The 20,424-nt window shown below is 82.4% G+C and overlaps 1 protein-coding gene across 1 annotated transcript in view; it reads right to left on the bottom strand.

Annotated features, from left to right (window-relative positions):
* CAPN5 (calpain 5) overlaps positions 1 to 19,265 on the bottom strand; it is a 105,896-nt gene extending 86,631 nt beyond the window's left edge. The window contains exon 1 of the mRNA XM_048495428.1: positions 19,192 to 19,265. The gene's annotated coding sequence lies outside the window, so the exon portion shown is untranslated. The remainder of the gene's footprint in view (positions 1 to 19,191) is intronic.
* Positions 19,266 to 20,424: the final 1,159 nt, after the last annotated feature.

The following is a 20,424-nucleotide window of genomic DNA, read 5'->3' as shown; positions in this document are numbered from 1 at the left end:
GACAGTAGCTCCAGTCTAAGTCCATCAATTTCTATGGGGTTGGACCGGAATAACTCTGCATAGGATTGGAGTGTAAGAGTCTAGCTGCATGGCACAGTTCATCCTGCAATAACTGAAGGAAAAGATTGAAATTCGGTCGCATCATCAACACACCAGCCCTCAAGAAGCATCAAAACAGATCAGACCTTCCGCCCCCTCAAGTTGGTCCTTTGTTTAGTTTCGGCTACGATTACAGGCAATATAACTGAGGGTTGCCAACACTCGATCCTAAAAATCCTGGATTCGAGGACAGAGCTATGCCCATCAATGTACAGTGGAACCTCGGTAATCGGAGCCTTCGGTTTTCGTCCATTTCAATTTTCACCGGTCACCCCCGACTGGTTTTTTGCCTCGGTTTTCACCGGGCACCTCTGTTTTCGGCTACGCCGTTTGCGTAAATTTTCTACGCCATTTACGTAAATTTACGTTTTTTGCATAAATTTGCTACTCTGTTTATGGAGTAGCTTCGGTTTTCGACGGTTTCAGTTTTCTCCGGGTGTCGCCAGACGGATTACCGGCGAAAACTGAGGTTCCACTGTATTTGATTTGCTCCCCAAGACCCCTTCCCAAAGTGGTTTACAACACAACCTCCCCAAATCACTGTGCCAATCAATTAAGGTCTGATGTGACCTACAACACACATCTGAGTTTATCCTAACAACCCCCCTGTAAGGTAGATAAGGTTGGGCAACGGAGCCATAGTAACCCAGCAGGGTTCTACGGCAAAGAATGGATTCGAATTCGGGTCTTCCACCTCCTAGTTTGAAACGCCAGTCAATATCCTTTTTGAATTGCAGTGGCCAGAACTGTACACAATATTCCAGGTGAGGTCTAGAGAGGTACAATTACATCCCTCAATCTAGATGCTATACTCCTATTGATACAGCCCAGAATCGCATTGGCTTTCTTGGCTGCCGTATCACACTGCTGACTGATGTTCAGTGTGTGGTCTACTAAGACTCCACCTTTCAAATTCTACTTCATGAGCTTTCAGGGCAAGAGACAAATAGGTGGTTTGGTCCCCGCCTGGCAACCTTGGTTTGGTCCCCGCCTGGCAACCTTGGAGTTTCTTGATGGCCTCCCATCCAATTACTAGCTCTCCCTGCCACCACTCAACTTCTGAGTTCTGATAAGATTAGGTGAAGCCAGGTGTCGGCAACCTTTAGAACCCAAAGAGCCATTTGGCCCTGCCTCCCCAAGCCCCGCCCCCGGCCTCCCCAAGCCCTGCCTTCAGCTAAGCAGACGGGATACACAGCGATGGCGACACCAACGACAACAAGTTGCACTTGGGGCACGGCGAGCACGCCTCTTTCCCCGCCCCTTCCTCCCTTCCTCCCTCCCTCCGGCATCCTTTCCTCTCCTTCCCAGGGGCCAGATGAGGGAAGGAGGGGAAAGGACGCCGAAGGAAGGAAGGAAGGAAGGAAGGAAGGAAGGAAGGAAGGAAGGAAGGAAGGAAGGAAGGAAGGAAGGAAGGAAGGAAGGAAGGAAGGAAGGAAGGAAGGAAGGAAGGAAGGAAGGAAAGGAAGGAAGGAAGGAAGAAGGAAGGAAGGAAAGAAGGAAGGAAGGAAGGAAGGAAGGAAGGGAAGGAAGGAAGGAAGGAAGCGAGGCACATAACTTTCGCCCGCATCCCAAGTGCAACTTGCTGTCGTTGGTGCTGCTGCTGCAGAGCCGCAGTACAAGGACAAAAGAGCTGCATGCGGCTCCGGAGCCGCGGGTTGCTGACCCCTGGGTTAAGCTGTTCGATCTTACAGCCTTGTGTCTCCATTTCCCCCAACCCAGATAGTCACAAAGCGAGAACCACTCAAAGGCATTCTGCACATGATCAAGGGAAAATTAGTTTCTTAGGGCACCTGCTGGATTGATCGCACCCCCTTGGGTAGATGAAGGGCTTTTTAAAGGAACCTTTTAAAGGGGCTGTTGTGGACTTTCCAGGCTGCATGGCCATGGTCTGGTGGACTCGCATCTTCAGAGGTACATCAGGGTGAGATGCCAGCCACAGAAGATGCCAGTCATAGATACGGGCAAGACATTGGGAGCAAAAACTATCAGACCATGCCCACACCGTCTGGAAAACCCACAACAGCCGGTTGGTTCCAACGATGAAGGGTTTTTTTATAGCATGCTCAGAAATGCTGGGGGGAAGATTTAGGACTAATAAAAGGAAACACTTCTTCACACAACGTGTGATTGGTGTTTGGAATATGCTGCCACAGGAGGTGGTGATGGCCACTAACCTGGATAGCTTTAAAAAGGGCTTGGACAGATTTATGGAGGAGAAGTCAATCTATGGCTACCAATCTTGATCCTCTTAGATTGCAAATGCCTTAGCAGACCAGGTGCTCGGGAGCAGCAGCAGCTGCAGAAGGCCACTGCGTTCACATCCTGCACGTGAGCTCCCAAAGGCAGCTGGTGGGCCATTGCGAGTAGCAGACAGCTGGACTAGATGGACTCTGGTCTGATCCAGCAGACTAGTTCTTATGTTCTTAAATGCTTAAGAGCAGCGCTTGGAACTTTTTGAGAAGTGAAGCAAACCTGGATTGCTCAAAAGGCAATCCTCAGGCTATTTTTCGGCAACCCGTCCTAAAATTAAACATTATTAGCGCCTCCCACTCCCACCCTCCCAATAACAGCAGTGTTTTTGTGCCTCCTGGTTAGAAATAAGTCAAATGGCTTTTGTTCCTCTGGGCGGTTACAACCTCCAAGACAAATCCCTCCTTCTAGTCAAATATGTCCACAAAGGAGGCGAAACTGAGTATATAGAGAGAGGATCGCTCAGCACGGTCCCCTCCCCTTTTAAAGCGCAAGACAATACAACCAAACGGTGAGTCAAGGCGTACTCTCCCCACCTGATCGTGAGAAATGTTGCAAAGCTCCAGGTGTGGTTCCAGATCAATAAATTTTGCTGAGCAAACCGACATCACCCTGTTTCCAAACAGAGAACACGCTGGCGAAGGAGCTCAGAAGGTAATAGCTGAGGCATCTCAGCTGCTGAACGTGCGCCAAAAGGAACACAAAGCAGATTTTTAAAAGCTCCGTACGTAACGCTAAACCCGATTTTAATTTTTAACTACAGTTGTTTTGCGAAAATCCGAACTAGGCACTTCAGTGACATTCCTAAACGCAGCGGTTGCCGGGATTTGTCAGTCTCTGGGACTGGTTTTTCCGGTGTCACAAGACTCAGGCATACTAACACACACAGAAAAATAATTTGTCAGAAAAATAATATTGTATATGACCTGGGAGGTCGTGTTTAAAATGCTGGCACTCAAAATCTACACTCTTCCTGCAAAGCCCAGGGATTATTTCAAAGAAGCACAGACAAATGAGCTTTGCATTCGATGCAGAAGTTATTGATTTCAGTTTTAAAAGAACTGTGTAAATATCTAGACCACAGTGCCCACCAAAACCTTTCCTGGCACACACCAAGCATTTTTAGAAACTGAGTGGGGCCCGGTTGGGCTTAAGCCCAGCATGGCTTCTGACAGTCCACTGAATTATAGCATAGCAAGCCTTTATTGGCATAGACAACAGTACAACAATCATAAAAAACGGATTAAAAAGCATATACAATGCAGGAAATAAACGTTAGGTCGAAGGAAATCTACTGGCGTTTAGTAATTTCCAGGAGAAAGTCTGCCACTATCATACAGAGAGAAGGATCAGGATTGTCCAACAAGTAGTGTAATCTAATTAAATCGGGGAGATGGGGTAAATGTAAAGGAGTAAGATTCACATACTTGGATCTGATTTCCTTGAATCTGGGGGTGGGGGGTGGGGGGGGGGGGGGCCGGCGGGGGGGGGGCGGCGGGGGGGGGGCGGGGTGGGGGCTGGGCTGGGGGGGGGGGGGCGGGGGGGTGGGGGGGGCGGGGGGTGGGGGGGGGGGGGGGCGGGGGGGGGGGGGGGTGGGGGGGGGGGGGGGTGGGGGGGGGGGGGGGTGGGGGGGGGGGGGGGTGGGGGGGGGGGGGGGTGGGGGGGGGGGGGGGTGGGGGGGGGGGGGGGTGGGGGGGGGGGGGGGTGGGGGGGGGGGGGGGTGGGGGGGGGGGGGGGTGGGGGGGGGGGGGGGTGGGGGGGGGGGGGGGTGGGGGGGGGGGGGGGTGGGGGGGGGGGGGGGTGGGGGGGGGGGGGGGTGGGGGGGGGGGGGGGTGGGGGGGGGGGGGGGTGGGGGGGGGGGGGGGTGGGGGGGGGGGGGGGTGGGGGGGGGGGGGGGTGGGGGGGGGGGGGGGTGGGGGGGGGGGGGGGTGGGGGGGGGGGGGGGTGGGGGGGGGGGGGGGTGGGGGGGGGGGGGGGTGGGGGGGGGGGGGGGTGGGGGGGGGGGGGGGTGGGGGGGGGGGGGGGTGGGGGGGGGGGGGGGTGGGGGGGGGGGGGGGTGGGGGGGGGGGGGGGTGGGGGGGGGGGGGGGTGGGGGGGGGGGGGGGTGGGGGGGGGGGGGGGTGGGGGGGGGGGGGGGTGGGGGGGGGGGGGGGTGGGGGGGGGGGGGGGTGGGGGGGGGGGGGGGTGGGGGGGGGGGGGGGTGGGGGGGGGGGGGGGTGGGGGGGGGGGGGGGTGGGGGGGGGGGGGGGTGGGGGGGGGGGGGGGTGGGGGGGGGGGGGGGTGGGGGGGGGGGGGGGTGGGGGGGGGGGGGGGTGGGGGGGGGGGGGGGTGGGGGGGGGGGGGGGTGGGGGGGGGGGGGGGTGGGGGGGGGGGGGGGTGGGGGGGGGGGGGGGTGGGGGGGGGGGGGGGTGGGGGGGGGGGGGGGTGGGGGGGGGGGGGGGTGGGGGGGGGGGGGGGTGGGGGGGGGGGGGGGTGGGGGGGGGGGGGGGTGGGGGGGGGGGGGGGTGGGGGGGGGGGGGGGTGGGGGGGGGGGGGGGTGGGGGGGGGGGGGGGTGGGGGGGGGGGGGGGTGGGGGGGGGGGGGGGTGGGGGGGGGGGGGGGTGGGGGGGGGGGGGGGTGGGGGGGGGGGGGGGTGGGGGGGGGGGGGGGTGGGGGGGGGGGGGGGTGGGGGGGGGGGGGGGTGGGGGGGGGGGGGGGTGGGGGGGGGGGGGGGTGGGGGGGGGGGGGGGTGGGGGGGGGGGGGGGTGGGGGGGGGGGGGGGTGGGGGGGGGGGGGGGTGGGGGGGGGGGGGGGTGGGGGGGGGGGGGGGTGGGGGGGGGGGGGGGTGGGGGGGGGGGGGGGTGGGGGGGGGGGGGGGTGGGGGGGGGGGGGGGTGGGGGGGGGGGGGGGTGGGGGGGGGGGGGGGTGGGGGGGGGGGGGGGTGGGGGGGGGGGGGGGTGGGGGGGGGGGGGGGTGGGGGGGGGGGGGGGTGGGGGGGGGGGGGGGTGGGGGGGGGGGGGGGTGGGGGGGGGGGGGGGTGGGGGGGGGGGGGGGTGGGGGGGGGGGGGGGTGGGGGGGGGGGGGGGTGGGGGGGGGGGGGGGTGGGGGGGGGGGGGGGTGGGGGGGGGGGGGGGTGGGGGGGGGGGGGGGTGGGGGGGGGGGGGGGTGGGGGGGGGGGGGGGTGGGGGGGGGGGGGGGTGGGGGGGGGGGGGGGTGGGGGGGGGGGGGGGTGGGGGGGGGGGGGGGTGGGGGGGGGGGGGGGTGGGGGGGGGGGGGGGTGGGGGGGGGGGGGGGTGGGGGGGGGGGGGGGTGGGGGGGGGGGGGGGTGGGGGGGGGGGGGGGTGGGGGGGGGGGGGGGTGGGGGGGGGGGGGGGTGGGGGGGGGGGGGGGTGGGGGGGGGGGGGGGTGGGGGGGGGGGGGGGTGGGGGGGGGGGGGGGTGGGGGGGGGGGGGGGTGGGGGGGGGGGGGGGTGGGGGGGGGGGGGGGTGGGGGGGGGGGGGGGTGGGGGGGGGGGGGGGTGGGGGGGGGGGGGGGTGGGGGGGGGGGGGGGTGGGGGGGGGGGGGGGTGGGGGGGGGGGGGGGTGGGGGGGGGGGGGGGTGGGGGGGGGGGGGGGTGGGGGGGGGGGGGGGTGGGGGGGGGGGGGGGTGGGGGGGGGGGGGGGTGGGGGGGGGGGGGGGTGGGGGGGGGGGGGGGTGGGGGGGGGGGGGGGTGGGGGGGGGGGGGGGTGGGGGGGGGGGGGGGTGGGGGGGGGGGGGGGTGGGGGGGGGGGGGGGTGGGGGGGGGGGGGGGTGGGGGGGGGGGGGGGTGGGGGGGGGGGGGGGTGGGGGGGGGGGGGGGTGGGGGGGGGGGGGGGTGGGGGGGGGGGGGGGTGGGGGGGGGGGGGGGTGGGGGGGGGGGGGGGTGGGGGGGGGGGGGGGTGGGGGGGGGGGGGGGTGGGGGGGGGGGGGGGTGGGGGGGGGGGGGGGTGGGGGGGGGGGGGGGTGGGGGGGGGGGGGGGTGGGGGGGGGGGGGGGTGGGGGGGGGGGGGGGTGGGGGGGGGGGGGGGTGGGGGGGGGGGGGGGTGGGGGGGGGGGGGGGTGGGGGGGGGGGGGGGTGGGGGGGGGGGGGGGTGGGGGGGGGGGGGGGTGGGGGGGGGGGGGGGTGGGGGGGGGGGGGGGTGGGGGGGGGGGGGGGTGGGGGGGGGGGGGGGTGGGGGGGGGGGGGGGTGGGGGGGGGGGGGGGTGGGGGGGGGGGGGGGTGGGGGGGGGGGGGGGTGGGGGGGGGGGGGGGTGGGGGGGGGGGGGGGTGGGGGGGGGGGGGGGTGGGGGGGGGGGGGGGTGGGGGGGGGGGGGGGTGGGGGGGGGGGGGGGTGGGGGGGGGGGGGGGTGGGGGGGGGGGGGGGTGGGGGGGGGGGGGGGTGGGGGGGGGGGGGGGTGGGGGGGGGGGGGGGTGGGGGGGGGGGGGGGTGGGGGGGGGGGGGGGTGGGGGGGGGGGGGGGTGGGGGGGGGGGGGGGTGGGGGGGGGGGGGGGTGGGGGGGGGGGGGGGTGGGGGGGGGGGGGGGTGGGGGGGGGGGGGGGTGGGGGGGGGGGGGGGTGGGGGGGGGGGGGGGTGGGGGGGGGGGGGGGTGGGGGGGGGGGGGGGTGGGGGGGGGGGGGGGTGGGGGGGGGGGGGGGTGGGGGGGGGGGGGGGTGGGGGGGGGGGGGGGTGGGGGGGGGGGGGGGTGGGGGGGGGGGGGGGTGGGGGGGGGGGGGGGTGGGGGGGGGGGGGGGTGGGGGGGGGGGGGGGTGGGGGGGGGGGGGGGTGGGGGGGGGGGGGGGTGGGGGGGGGGGGGGGTGGGGGGGGGGGGGGGTGGGGGGGGGGGGGGGTGGGGGGGGGGGGGGGTGGGGGGGGGGGGGGGTGGGGGGGGGGGGGGGTGGGGGGGGGGGGGGGTGGGGGGGGGGGGGGGTGGGGGGGGGGGGGGGTGGGGGGGGGGGGGGGTGGGGGGGGGGGGGGGTGGGGGGGGGGGGGGGTGGGGGGGGGGGGGGGTGGGGGGGGGGGGGGGTGGGGGGGGGGGGGGGTGGGGGGGGGGGGGGGTGGGGGGGGGGGGGGGTGGGGGGGGGGGGGGGTGGGGGGGGGGGGGGGTGGGGGGGGGGGGGGGTGGGGGGGGGGGGGGGTGGGGGGGGGGGGGGGTGGGGGGGGGGGGGGGTGGGGGGGGGGGGGGGTGGGGGGGGGGGGGGGTGGGGGGGGGGGGGGGTGGGGGGGGGGGGGGGTGGGGGGGGGGGGGGGTGGGGGGGGGGGGGGGTGGGGGGGGGGGGGGGTGGGGGGGGGGGGGGGTGGGGGGGGGGGGGGGTGGGGGGGGGGGGGGGTGGGGGGGGGGGGGGGTGGGGGGGGGGGGGGGTGGGGGGGGGGGGGGGTGGGGGGGGGGGGGGGTGGGGGGGGGGGGGGGTGGGGGGGGGGGGGGGTGGGGGGGGGGGGGGGTGGGGGGGGGGGGGGGTGGGGGGGGGGGGGGGTGGGGGGGGGGGGGGGTGGGGGGGGGGGGGGGTGGGGGGGGGGGGGGGTGGGGGGGGGGGGGGGTGGGGGGGGGGGGGGGTGGGGGGGGGGGGGGGTGGGGGGGGGGGGGGGTGGGGGGGGGGGGGGGTGGGGGGGGGGGGGGGTGGGGGGGGGGGGGGGTGGGGGGGGGGGGGGGTGGGGGGGGGGGGGGGTGGGGGGGGGGGGGGGTGGGGGGGGGGGGGGGTGGGGGGGGGGGGGGGTGGGGGGGGGGGGGGGTGGGGGGGGGGGGGGGTGGGGGGGGGGGGGGGTGGGGGGGGGGGGGGGTGGGGGGGGGGGGGGGTGGGGGGGGGGGGGGGTGGGGGGGGGGGGGGGTGGGGGGGGGGGGGGGTGGGGGGGGGGGGGGGTGGGGGGGGGGGGGGGTGGGGGGGGGGGGGGGTGGGGGGGGGGGGGGGTGGGGGGGGGGGGGGGTGGGGGGGGGGGGGGGTGGGGGGGGGGGGGGGTGGGGGGGGGGGGGGGTGGGGGGGGGGGGGGGTGGGGGGGGGGGGGGGTGGGGGGGGGGGGGGGTGGGGGGGGGGGGGGGTGGGGGGGGGGGGGGGTGGGGGGGGGGGGGGGTGGGGGGGGGGGGGGGTGGGGGGGGGGGGGGGTGGGGGGGGGGGGGGGTGGGGGGGGGGGGGGGTGGGGGGGGGGGGGGGTGGGGGGGGGGGGGGGTGGGGGGGGGGGGGGGTGGGGGGGGGGGGGGGTGGGGGGGGGGGGGGGTGGGGGGGGGGGGGGGTGGGGGGGGGGGGGGGTGGGGGGGGGGGGGGGTGGGGGGGGGGGGGGGTGGGGGGGGGGGGGGGTGGGGGGGGGGGGGGGTGGGGGGGGGGGGGGGTGGGGGGGGGGGGGGGTGGGGGGGGGGGGGGGTGGGGGGGGGGGGGGGTGGGGGGGGGGGGGGGTGGGGGGGGGGGGGGGTGGGGGGGGGGGGGGGTGGGGGGGGGGGGGGGTGGGGGGGGGGGGGGGTGGGGGGGGGGGGGGGTGGGGGGGGGGGGGGGTGGGGGGGGGGGGGGGTGGGGGGGGGGGGGGGTGGGGGGGGGGGGGGGTGGGGGGGGGGGGGGGTGGGGGGGGGGGGGGGTGGGGGGGGGGGGGGGTGGGGGGGGGGGGGGGTGGGGGGGGGGGGGGGTGGGGGGGGGGGGGGGTGGGGGGGGGGGGGGGTGGGGGGGGGGGGGGGTGGGGGGGGGGGGGGGTGGGGGGGGGGGGGGGTGGGGGGGGGGGGGGGTGGGGGGGGGGGGGGGTGGGGGGGGGGGGGGGTGGGGGGGGGGGGGGGTGGGGGGGGGGGGGGGTGGGGGGGGGGGGGGGTGGGGGGGGGGGGGGGTGGGGGGGGGGGGGGGTGGGGGGGGGGGGGGGTGGGGGGGGGGGGGGGTGGGGGGGGGGGGGGGTGGGGGGGGGGGGGGGTGGGGGGGGGGGGGGGTGGGGGGGGGGGGGGGTGGGGGGGGGGGGGGGTGGGGGGGGGGGGGGGTGGGGGGGGGGGGGGGTGGGGGGGGGGGGGGGTGGGGGGGGGGGGGGGTGGGGGGGGGGGGGGGTGGGGGGGGGGGGGGGTGGGGGGGGGGGGGGGTGGGGGGGGGGGGGGGTGGGGGGGGGGGGGGGTGGGGGGGGGGGGGGGTGGGGGGGGGGGGGGGTGGGGGGGGGGGGGGGTGGGGGGGGGGGGGGGTGGGGGGGGGGGGGGGTGGGGGGGGGGGGGGGTGGGGGGGGGGGGGGGTGGGGGGGGGGGGGGGTGGGGGGGGGGGGGGGTGGGGGGGGGGGGGGGTGGGGGGGGGGGGGGGTGGGGGGGGGGGGGGGTGGGGGGGGGGGGGGGTGGGGGGGGGGGGGGGTGGGGGGGGGGGGGGGTGGGGGGGGGGGGGGGTGGGGGGGGGGGGGGGTGGGGGGGGGGGGGGGTGGGGGGGGGGGGGGGTGGGGGGGGGGGGGGGTGGGGGGGGGGGGGGGTGGGGGGGGGGGGGGGTGGGGGGGGGGGGGGGTGGGGGGGGGGGGGGGTGGGGGGGGGGGGGGGTGGGGGGGGGGGGGGGTGGGGGGGGGGGGGGGTGGGGGGGGGGGGGGGTGGGGGGGGGGGGGGGTGGGGGGGGGGGGGGGTGGGGGGGGGGGGGGGTGGGGGGGGGGGGGGGTGGGGGGGGGGGGGGGTGGGGGGGGGGGGGGGTGGGGGGGGGGGGGGGTGGGGGGGGGGGGGGGTGGGGGGGGGGGGGGGTGGGGGGGGGGGGGGGTGGGGGGGGGGGGGGGTGGGGGGGGGGGGGGGTGGGGGGGGGGGGGGGTGGGGGGGGGGGGGGGTGGGGGGGGGGGGGGGTGGGGGGGGGGGGGGGTGGGGGGGGGGGGGGGTGGGGGGGGGGGGGGGTGGGGGGGGGGGGGGGTGGGGGGGGGGGGGGGTGGGGGGGGGGGGGGGTGGGGGGGGGGGGGGGTGGGGGGGGGGGGGGGTGGGGGGGGGGGGGGGTGGGGGGGGGGGGGGGTGGGGGGGGGGGGGGGTGGGGGGGGGGGGGGGTGGGGGGGGGGGGGGGTGGGGGGGGGGGGGGGTGGGGGGGGGGGGGGGTGGGGGGGGGGGGGGGTGGGGGGGGGGGGGGGTGGGGGGGGGGGGGGGTGGGGGGGGGGGGGGGTGGGGGGGGGGGGGGGTGGGGGGGGGGGGGGGTGGGGGGGGGGGGGGGTGGGGGGGGGGGGGGGTGGGGGGGGGGGGGGGTGGGGGGGGGGGGGGGTGGGGGGGGGGGGGGGTGGGGGGGGGGGGGGGTGGGGGGGGGGGGGGGTGGGGGGGGGGGGGGGTGGGGGGGGGGGGGGGTGGGGGGGGGGGGGGGTGGGGGGGGGGGGGGGTGGGGGGGGGGGGGGGTGGGGGGGGGGGGGGGTGGGGGGGGGGGGGGGTGGGGGGGGGGGGGGGTGGGGGGGGGGGGGGGTGGGGGGGGGGGGGGGTGGGGGGGGGGGGGGGTGGGGGGGGGGGGGGGTGGGGGGGGGGGGGGGTGGGGGGGGGGGGGGGTGGGGGGGGGGGGGGGTGGGGGGGGGGGGGGGTGGGGGGGGGGGGGGGTGGGGGGGGGGGGGGGTGGGGGGGGGGGGGGGTGGGGGGGGGGGGGGGTGGGGGGGGGGGGGGGTGGGGGGGGGGGGGGGTGGGGGGGGGGGGGGGTGGGGGGGGGGGGGGGTGGGGGGGGGGGGGGGTGGGGGGGGGGGGGGGTGGGGGGGGGGGGGGGTGGGGGGGGGGGGGGGTGGGGGGGGGGGGGGGTGGGGGGGGGGGGGGGTGGGGGGGGGGGGGGGTGGGGGGGGGGGGGGGTGGGGGGGGGGGGGGGTGGGGGGGGGGGGGGGTGGGGGGGGGGGGGGGTGGGGGGGGGGGGGGGTGGGGGGGGGGGGGGGTGGGGGGGGGGGGGGGTGGGGGGGGGGGGGGGTGGGGGGGGGGGGGGGTGGGGGGGGGGGGGGGTGGGGGGGGGGGGGGGTGGGGGGGGGGGGGGGTGGGGGGGGGGGGGGGTGGGGGGGGGGGGGGGTGGGGGGGGGGGGGGGTGGGGGGGGGGGGGGGTGGGGGGGGGGGGGGGTGGGGGGGGGGGGGGGTGGGGGGGGGGGGGGGTGGGGGGGGGGGGGGGTGGGGGGGGGGGGGGGTGGGGGGGGGGGGGGGTGGGGGGGGGGGGGGGTGGGGGGGGGGGGGGGTGGGGGGGGGGGGGGGTGGGGGGGGGGGGGGGTGGGGGGGGGGGGGGGTGGGGGGGGGGGGGGGTGGGGGGGGGGGGGGGTGGGGGGGGGGGGGGGTGGGGGGGGGGGGGGGTGGGGGGGGGGGGGGGTGGGGGGGGGGGGGGGTGGGGGGGGGGGGGGGTGGGGGGGGGGGGGGGTGGGGGGGGGGGGGGGTGGGGGGGGGGGGGGGTGGGGGGGGGGGGGGGTGGGGGGGGGGGGGGGTGGGGGGGGGGGGGGGTGGGGGGGGGGGGGGGTGGGGGGGGGGGGGGGTGGGGGGGGGGGGGGGTGGGGGGGGGGGGGGGTGGGGGGGGGGGGGGGTGGGGGGGGGGGGGGGTGGGGGGGGGGGGGGGTGGGGGGGGGGGGGGGTGGGGGGGGGGGGGGGTGGGGGGGGGGGGGGGTGGGGGGGGGGGGGGGTGGGGGGGGGGGGGGGTGGGGGGGGGGGGGGGTGGGGGGGGGGGGGGGTGGGGGGGGGGGGGGGTGGGGGGGGGGGGGGGTGGGGGGGGGGGGGGGTGGGGGGGGGGGGGGGTGGGGGGGGGGGGGGGTGGGGGGGGGGGGGGGTGGGGGGGGGGGGGGGTGGGGGGGGGGGGGGGTGGGGGGGGGGGGGGGTGGGGGGGGGGGGGGGTGGGGGGGGGGGGGGGTGGGGGGGGGGGGGGGTGGGGGGGGGGGGGGGTGGGGGGGGGGGGGGGTGGGGGGGGGGGGGGGTGGGGGGGGGGGGGGGTGGGGGGGGGGGGGGGTGGGGGGGGGGGGGGGTGGGGGGGGGGGGGGGTGGGGGGGGGGGGGGGTGGGGGGGGGGGGGGGTGGGGGGGGGGGGGGGTGGGGGGGGGGGGGGGTGGGGGGGGGGGGGGGTGGGGGGGGGGGGGGGTGGGGGGGGGGGGGGGTGGGGGGGGGGGGGGGTGGGGGGGGGGGGGGGTGGGGGGGGGGGGGGGTGGGGGGGGGGGGGGGTGGGGGGGGGGGGGGGTGGGGGGGGGGGGGGGTGGGGGGGGGGGGGGGTGGGGGGGGGGGGGGGTGGGGGGGGGGGGGGGTGGGGGGGGGGGGGGGTGGGGGGGGGGGGGGGTGGGGGGGGGGGGGGGTGGGGGGGGGGGGGGGTGGGGGGGGGGGGGGGTGGGGGGGGGGGGGGGTGGGGGGGGGGGGGGGTGGGGGGGGGGGGGGGTGGGGGGGGGGGGGGGTGGGGGGGGGGGGGGGTGGGGGGGGGGGGGGGTGGGGGGGGGGGGGGGTGGGGGGGGGGGGGGGTGGGGGGGGGGGGGGGTGGGGGGGGGGGGGGGTGGGGGGGGGGGGGGGTGGGGGGGGGGGGGGGTGGGGGGGGGGGGGGGTGGGGGGGGGGGGGGGTGGGGGGGGGGGGGGGTGGGGGGGGGGGGGGGTGGGGGGGGGGGGGGGTGGGGGGGGGGGGGGGTGGGGGGGGGGGGGGGTGGGGGGGGGGGGGGGTGGGGGGGGGGGGGGGTGGGGGGGGGGGGGGGTGGGGGGGGGGGGGGGTGGGGGGGGGGGGGGGTGGGGGGGGGGGGGGGTGGGGGGGGGGGGGGGTGGGGGGGGGGGGGGGTGGGGGGGGGGGGGGGTGGGGGGGGGGGGGGGTGGGGGGGGGGGGGGGTGGGGGGGGGGGGGGGTGGGGGGGGGGGGGGGTGGGGGGGGGGGGGGGTGGGGGGGGGGGGGGGTGGGGGGGGGGGGGGGTGGGGGGGGGGGGGGGTGGGGGGGGGGGGGGGTGGGGGGGGGGGGGGGTGGGGGGGGGGGGGGGTGGGGGGGGGGGGGGGTGGGGGGGGGGGGGGGTGGGGGGGGGGGGGGGTGGGGGGGGGGGGGGGTGGGGGGGGGGGGGGGTGGGGGGGGGGGGGGGTGGGGGGGGGGGGGGGTGGGGGGGGGGGGGGGTGGGGGGGGGGGGGGGTGGGGGGGGGGGGGGGTGGGGGGGGGGGGGGGTGGGGGGGGGGGGGGGTGGGGGGGGGGGGGGGTGGGGGGGGGGGGGGGTGGGGGGGGGGGGGGGTGGGGGGGGGGGGGGGTGGGGGGGGGGGGGGGTGGGGGGGGGGGGGGGTGGGGGGGGGGGGGGGTGGGGGGGGGGGGGGGTGGGGGGGGGGGGGGGTGGGGGGGGGGGGGGGTGGGGGGGGGGGGGGGTGGGGGGGGGGGGGGGTGGGGGGGGGGGGGGGTGGGGGGGGGGGGGGGTGGGGGGGGGGGGGGGTGGGGGGGGGGGGGGGTGGGGGGGGGGGGGGGTGGGGGGGGGGGGGGGTGGGGGGGGGGGGGGGTGGGGGGGGGGGGGGGTGGGGGGGGGGGGGGGTGGGGGGGGGGGGGGGTGGGGGGGGGGGGGGGTGGGGGGGGGGGGGGGTGGGGGGGGGGGGGGGTGGGGGGGGGGGGGGGTGGGGGGGGGGGGGGGTGGGGGGGGGGGGGGGTGGGGGGGGGGGGGGGTGGGGGGGGGGGGGGGTGGGGGGGGGGGGGGGTGGGGGGGGGGGGGGGTGGGGGGGGGGGGGGGTGGGGGGGGGGGGGGGTGGGGGGGGGGGGGGGTGGGGGGGGGGGGGGGTGGGGGGGGGGGGGGGTGGGGGGGGGGGGGGGTGGGGGGGGGGGGGGGTGGGGGGGGGGGGGGGTGGGGGGGGGGGGGGGTGGGGGGGGGGGGGGGTGGGGGGGGGGGGGGGTGGGGGGGGGGGGGGGTGGGGGGGGGGGGGGGTGGGGGGGGGGGGGGGTGGGGGGGGGGGGGGGTGGGGGGGGGGGGGGGTGGGGGGGGGGGGGGGTGGGGGGGGGGGGGGGTGGGGGGGGGGGGGGGTGGGGGGGGGGGGGGGTGGGGGGGGGGGGGGGTGGGGGGGGGGGGGGGTGGGGGGGGGGGGGGGTGGGGGGGGGGGGGGGTGGGGGGGGGGGGGGGTGGGGGGGGGGGGGGGTGGGGGGGGGGGGGGGTGGGGGGGGGGGGGGGTGGGGGGGGGGGGGGGTGGGGGGGGGGGGGGGTGGGGGGGGGGGGGGGTGGGGGGGGGGGGGGGTGGGGGGGGGGGGGGGTGGGGGGGGGGGGGGGTGGGGGGGGGGGGGGGTGGGGGGGGGGGGGGGTGGGGGGGGGGGGGGGTGGGGGGGGGGGGGGGTGGGGGGGGGGGGGGGTGGGGGGGGGGGGGGGTGGGGGGGGGGGGGGGTGGGGGGGGGGGGGGGTGGGGGGGGGGGGGGGTGGGGGGGGGGGGGGGTGGGGGGGGGGGGGGGTGGGGGGGGGGGGGGGTGGGGGGGGGGGGGGGTGGGGGGGGGGGGGGGTGGGGGGGGGGGGGGGTGGGGGGGGGGGGGGGTGGGGGGGGGGGGGGGTGGGGGGGGGGGGGGGTGGGGGGGGGGGGGGGTGGGGGGGGGGGGGGGTGGGGGGGGGGGGGGGTGGGGGGGGGGGGGGGTGGGGGGGGGGGGGGGTGGGGGGGGGGGGGGGTGGGGGGGGGGGGGGGTGGGGGGGGGGGGGGGTGGGGGGGGGGGGGGGTGGGGGGGGGGGGGGGTGGGGGGGGGGGGGGGTGGGGGGGGGGGGGGGTGGGGGGGGGGGGGGGTGGGGGGGGGGGGGGGTGGGGGGGGGGGGGGGTGGGGGGGGGGGGGGGTGGGGGGGGGGGGGGGTGGGGGGGGGGGGGGGTGGGGGGGGGGGGGGGTGGGGGGGGGGGGGGGTGGGGGGGGGGGGGGGTGGGGGGGGGGGGGGGTGGGGGGGGGGGGGGGTGGGGGGGGGGGGGGGTGGGGGGGGGGGGGGGTGGGGGGGGGGGGGGGTGGGGGGGGGGGGGGGTGGGGGGGGGGGGGGGTGGGGGGGGGGGGGGGTGGGGGGGGGGGGGGGTGGGGGGGGGGGGGGGTGGGGGGGGGGGGGGGTGGGGGGGGGGGGGGGTGGGGGGGGGGGGGGGTGGGGGGGGGGGGGGGTGGGGGGGGGGGGGGGTGGGGGGGGGGGGGGGTGGGGGGGGGGGGGGGTGGGGGGGGGGGGGGGTGGGGGGGGGGGGGGGTGGGGGGGGGGGGGGGTGGGGGGGGGGGGGGGTGGGGGGGGGGGGGGGTGGGGGGGGGGGGGGGTGGGGGGGGGGGGGGGTGGGGGGGGGGGGGGGTGGGGGGGGGGGGGGGTGGGGGGGGGGGGGGGTGGGGGGGGGGGGGGGTGGGGGGGGGGGGGGGTGGGGGGGGGGGGGGGTGGGGGGGGGGGGGGGTGGGGGGGGGGGGGGGTGGGGGGGGGGGGGGGTGGGGGGGGGGGGGGGTGGGGGGGGGGGGGGGTGGGGGGGGGGGGGGGTGGGGGGGGGGGGGGGTGGGGGGGGGGGGGGGTGGGGGGGGGGGGGGGTGGGGGGGGGGGGGGGTGGGGGGGGGGGGGGGTGGGGGGGGGGGGGGGTGGGGGGGGGGGGGGGTGGGGGGGGGGGGGGGTGGGGGGGGGGGGGGGTGGGGGGGGGGGGGGGTGGGGGGGGGGGGGGGTGGGGGGGGGGGGGGGTGGGGGGGGGGGGGGGTGGGGGGGGGGGGGGGTGGGGGGGGGGGGGGGTGGGGGGGGGGGGGGGTGGGGGGGGGGGGGGGTGGGGGGGGGGGGGGGTGGGGGGGGGGGGGGGTGGGGGGGGGGGGGGGTGGGGGGGGGGGGGGGTGGGGGGGGGGGGGGGTGGGGGGGGGGGGGGGTGGGGGGGGGGGGGGGTGGGGGGGGGGGGGGGTGGGGGGGGGGGGGGGTGGGGGGGGGGGGGGGTGGGGGGGGGGGGGGGTGGGGGGGGGGGGGGGTGGGGGGGGGGGGGGGTGGGGGGGGGGGGGGGTGGGGGGGGGGGGGGGTGGGGGGGGGGGGGGGTGGGGGGGGGGGGGGGTGGGGGGGGGGGGGGGTGGGGGGGGGGGGGGGTGGGGGGGGGGGGGGGTGGGGGGGGGGGGGGGTGGGGGGGGGGGGGGGTGGGGGGGGGGGGGGGTGGGGGGGGGGGGGGGTGGGGGGGGGGGGGGGTGGGGGGGGGGGGGGGTGGGGGGGGGGGGGGGTGGGGGGGGGGGGGGGTGGGGGGGGGGGGGGGTGGGGGGGGGGGGGGGTGGGGGGGGGGGGGGGTGGGGGGGGGGGGGGGTGGGGGGGGGGGGGGGTGGGGGGGGGGGGGGGTGGGGGGGGGGGGGGGTGGGGGGGGGGGGGGGTGGGGGGGGGGGGGGGTGGGGGGGGGGGGGGGTGGGGGGGGGGGGGGGTGGGGGGGGGGGGGGGTGGGGGGGGGGGGGGGTGGGGGGGGGGGGGGGTGGGGGGGGGGGGGGGTGGGGGGGGGGGGGGGTGGGGGGGGGGGGGGGTGGGGGGGGGGGGGGGTGGGGGGGGGGGGGGGTGGGGGGGGGGGGGGGTGGGGGGGGGGGGGGGTGGGGGGGGGGGGGGGTGGGGGGGGGGGGGGGTGGGGGGGGGGGGGGGTGGGGGGGGGGGGGGGTGGGGGGGGGGGGGGGTGGGGGGGGGGGGGGGTGGGGGGGGGGGGGGGTGGGGGGGGGGGGGGGTGGGGGGGGGGGGGGGTGGGGGGGGGGGGGGGTGGGGGGGGGGGGGGGTGGGGGGGGGGGGGGGTGGGGGGGGGGGGGGGTGGGGGGGGGGGGGGGTGGGGGGGGGGGGGGGTGGGGGGGGGGGGGGGTGGGGGGGGGGGGGGGTGGGGGGGGGGGGGGGTGGGGGGGGGGGGGGGTGGGGGGGGGGGGGGGTGGGGGGGGGGGGGGGTGGGGGGGGGGGGGGGTGGGGGGGGGGGGGGGTGGGGGGGGGGGGGGGTGGGGGGGGGGGGGGGTGGGGGGGGGGGGGGGTGGGGGGGGGGGGGGGTGGGGGGGGGGGGGGGTGGGGGGGGGGGGGGGTGGGGGGGGGGGGGGGTGGGGGGGGGGGGGGGTGGGGGGGGGGGGGGGTGGGGGGGGGGGGGGGTGGGGGGGGGGGGGGGTGGGGGGGGGGGGGGGTGGGGGGGGGGGGGGGTGGGGGGGGGGGGGGGTGGGGGGGGGGGGGGGTGGGGGGGGGGGGGGGTGGGGGGGGGGGGGGGTGGGGGGGGGGGGGGGTGGGGGGGGGGGGGGGTGGGGGGGGGGGGGGGTGGGGGGGGGGGGGGGTGGGGGGGGGGGGGGGTGGGGGGGGGGGGGGGTGGGGGGGGGGGGGGGTGGGGGGGGGGGGGGGTGGGGGGGGGGGGGGGTGGGGGGGGGGGGGGGTGGGGGGGGGGGGGGGTGGGGGGGGGGGGGGGTGGGGGGGGGGGGGGGTGGGGGGGGGGGGGGGTGGGGGGGGGGGGGGGTGGGGGGGGGGGGGGGTGGGGGGGGGGGGGGGTGGGGGGGGGGGGGGGTGGGGGGGGGGGGGGGTGGGGGGGGGGGGGGGTGGGGGGGGGGGGGGGTGGGGGGGGGGGGGGGTGGGGGGGGGGGGGGGTGGGGGGGGGGGGGGGTGGGGGGGGGGGGGGGTGGGGGGGGGGGGGGGTGGGGGGGGGGGGGGGTGGGGGGGGGGGGGGGTGGGGGGGGGGGGGGGTGGGGGGGGGGGGGGGTGGGGGGGGGGGGGGGTGGGGGGGGGGGGGGGTGGGGGGGGGGGGGGGTGGGGGGGGGGGGGGGTGGGGGGGGGGGGGGGTGGGGGGGGGGGGGGGTGGGGGGGGGGGGGGGTGGGGGGGGGGGGGGGTGGGGGGGGGGGGGGGTGGGGGGGGGGGGGGGTGGGGGGGGGGGGGGGTGGGGGGGGGGGGGGGTGGGGGGGGGGGGGGGTGGGGGGGGGGGGGGGTGGGGGGGGGGGGGGGTGGGGGGGGGGGGGGGTGGGGGGGGGGGGGGGTGGGGGGGGGGGGGGGTGGGGGGGGGGGGGGGTGGGGGGGGGGGGGGGTGGGGGGGGGGGGGGGTGGGGGGGGGGGGGGGTGGGGGGGGGGGGGGGTGGGGGGGGGGGGGGGTGGGGGGGGGGGGGGGTGGGGGGGGGGGGGGGTGGGGGGGGGGGGGGGTGGGGGGGGGGGGGGGTGGGGGGGGGGGGGGGTGGGGGGGGGGGGGGGTGGGGGGGGGGGGGGGTGGGGGGGGGGGGGGGTGGGGGGGGGGGGGGGTGGGGGGGGGGGGGGGTGGGGGGGGGGGGGGGTGGGGGGGGGGGGGGGTGGGGGGGGGGGGGGGTGGGGGGGGGGGGGGGTGGGGGGGGGGGGGGGTGGGGGGGGGGGGGGGTGGGGGGGGGGGGGGGTGGGGGGGGGGGGGGGTGGGGGGGGGGGGGGGTGGGGGGGGGGGGGGGTGGGGGGGGGGGGGGGTGGGGGGGGGGGGGGGTGGGGGGGGGGGGGGGTGGGGGGGGGGGGGGGTGGGGGGGGGGGGGGGTGGGGGGGGGGGGGGGTGGGGGGGGGGGGGGGTGGGGGGGGGGGGGGGTGGGGGGGGGGGGGGGTGGGGGGGGGGGGGGGTGGGGGGGGGGGGGGGTGGGGGGGGGGGGGGGTGGGGGGGGGGGGGGGTGGGGGGGGGGGGGGGTGGGGGGGGGGGGGGGTGGGGGGGGGGGGGGGTGGGGGGGGGGGGGGGTGGGGGGGGGGGGGGGTGGGGGGGGGGGGGGGTGGGCGGGGACCCCCCCCCCCCCAAAAAAAAGCCCCCAAGATTGCAACCTCCCCAGATGCCAGCCGGAGCAGAAACGGAGCAGCCACCAGGGAGGAAGGAAGAAGGTTTGTGGTCACCGGGCTTTCAAATCCGGACTGGGCACTACCCTTTTGGAAAGCACCCACAGCGAAAGATCTGGGGCCCCCCCCGTTGGCCCCCACCCTCTCCAGGAGCTCCCCTTTGCGCATGCATGCGCGCACCCGGGCTCGCCAAGAGATCCCCGGCTCCGAAACAGCTGGATCCGGCTCCCACAGCCCCGTTGCAGCTGGATCCCGGGAGATCCTGCAGCCCCCAAGAGCCTCAGTGAGCCAGGGGGGTCCGGCCAAGCCCCTCCCGGCATCTCTGCTCACCTGGCGCTCACCTGGGCTGGTCCAGCTCGGCTGAATGCAACCCGCGCTCCCTCTGACCCTTTTTCAGCACTTTGCTTCTCCAAGCCCCGCCCCTAAAGGGTCTGAGGCGGGGCTTAAGGCCAGGGGGCGGGGTCCGTGCGCGCATGCGCTCAATGGACCCTCGGGAGGGGCGCTGGGTCCGTTCATTGATTCGGAGCCTGGGGAAAAGGTGGAGGTGGCGCGCTTCCGCGTTTTCCTGCTTCTCCCGTAACGCTGGGGAGCAGGTTTTTCCCCCTTTACTCGCGAGTAAGCCCCGCTTGTGGCAATGGCTACGACTCCCTTGGTAAAGTTCAGTCACCCCCTAAGGAAGCAGGCTGCAGATTTCAAGGGGAGTAGGTGGGGGTCCGTGCAGAGATCCGGCTGCCCCGCGCGAACCATAACTTGGAGTTGCCAAACTCCCGGTGGGGCCTGGAGATCTCCCGGAATTACAGCTGATCTCCAAATGGCAGAGCCCAGTTCCCATAGAGAAGATGATGGCTTTGGAGGGGAGGGGTCCCCGGCGGGGGGTCCCCATGGCATTGCACCTCACTGGGGTCCCTGTTCTCCCCAGGCCCCACCTCCAAGTCTCCAGGGGTTCCCTAAACCAGAGTTGGCAACCGTAGTGGCTACGAGCAGTGGCCACAAGCAGGTGCACTCTGATCTGAAGGAACCCGGTTTGATTCCCAGCTCTGCCGCTTGAGTTGTGGAGGCTTATCTGGAGAATTCAGATTAGCCTGGGCACTCCCACACAGGCCAGCTGGGTGACCTTGGGCTAGTCACAGTTCTTCGGAGCTCTCTCAGCTCCACCCACCTCACAGGGTGGTTGTTGTGAAGGGGGAAGGGCTAGGAGATTGTAAGCCCCTTTGAGTCTCCTTACAGGAGGGAAAGGGGGGATATAAATCCAAACTCTTCTTCTTCTTCAATTCAGAAAGCAGGATGCCATTCCTGCAAGAGGGCCATTATTGGTAGATTGGTTCTGGTGGGTTTTCCGGGCTGTGTGGCCGTGGTCAGGTGGATCTTGTTCCTAACGTTTCGCCTGCATCTGTGGCTGGCATCTTCAGAGGTGTATCACACAGTCTGTTACACACTGGCAAAATGTTAGGAACAAGATCCACCAGACCACGGCCACACAGCCCAGAAAACCCACCAGTTGAATCCGGCCGTGAAAGCCTTCGACAATACATTATGGGTAGATGTTGGCTTAGGATCCGGAGAGGCCTGGTTTC

Source organism: Sphaerodactylus townsendi, linkage group LG04, assembly GCF_021028975.2.
Source record: "Sphaerodactylus townsendi isolate TG3544 linkage group LG04, MPM_Stown_v2.3, whole genome shotgun sequence".
NCBI lineage: Eukaryota > Metazoa > Chordata > Lepidosauria > Squamata > Sphaerodactylidae > Sphaerodactylus > Sphaerodactylus townsendi.
The sequence above is the reverse complement of the archived record's forward strand: the minus strand, read 5'-3'. Positions and strand labels throughout refer to the sequence as shown.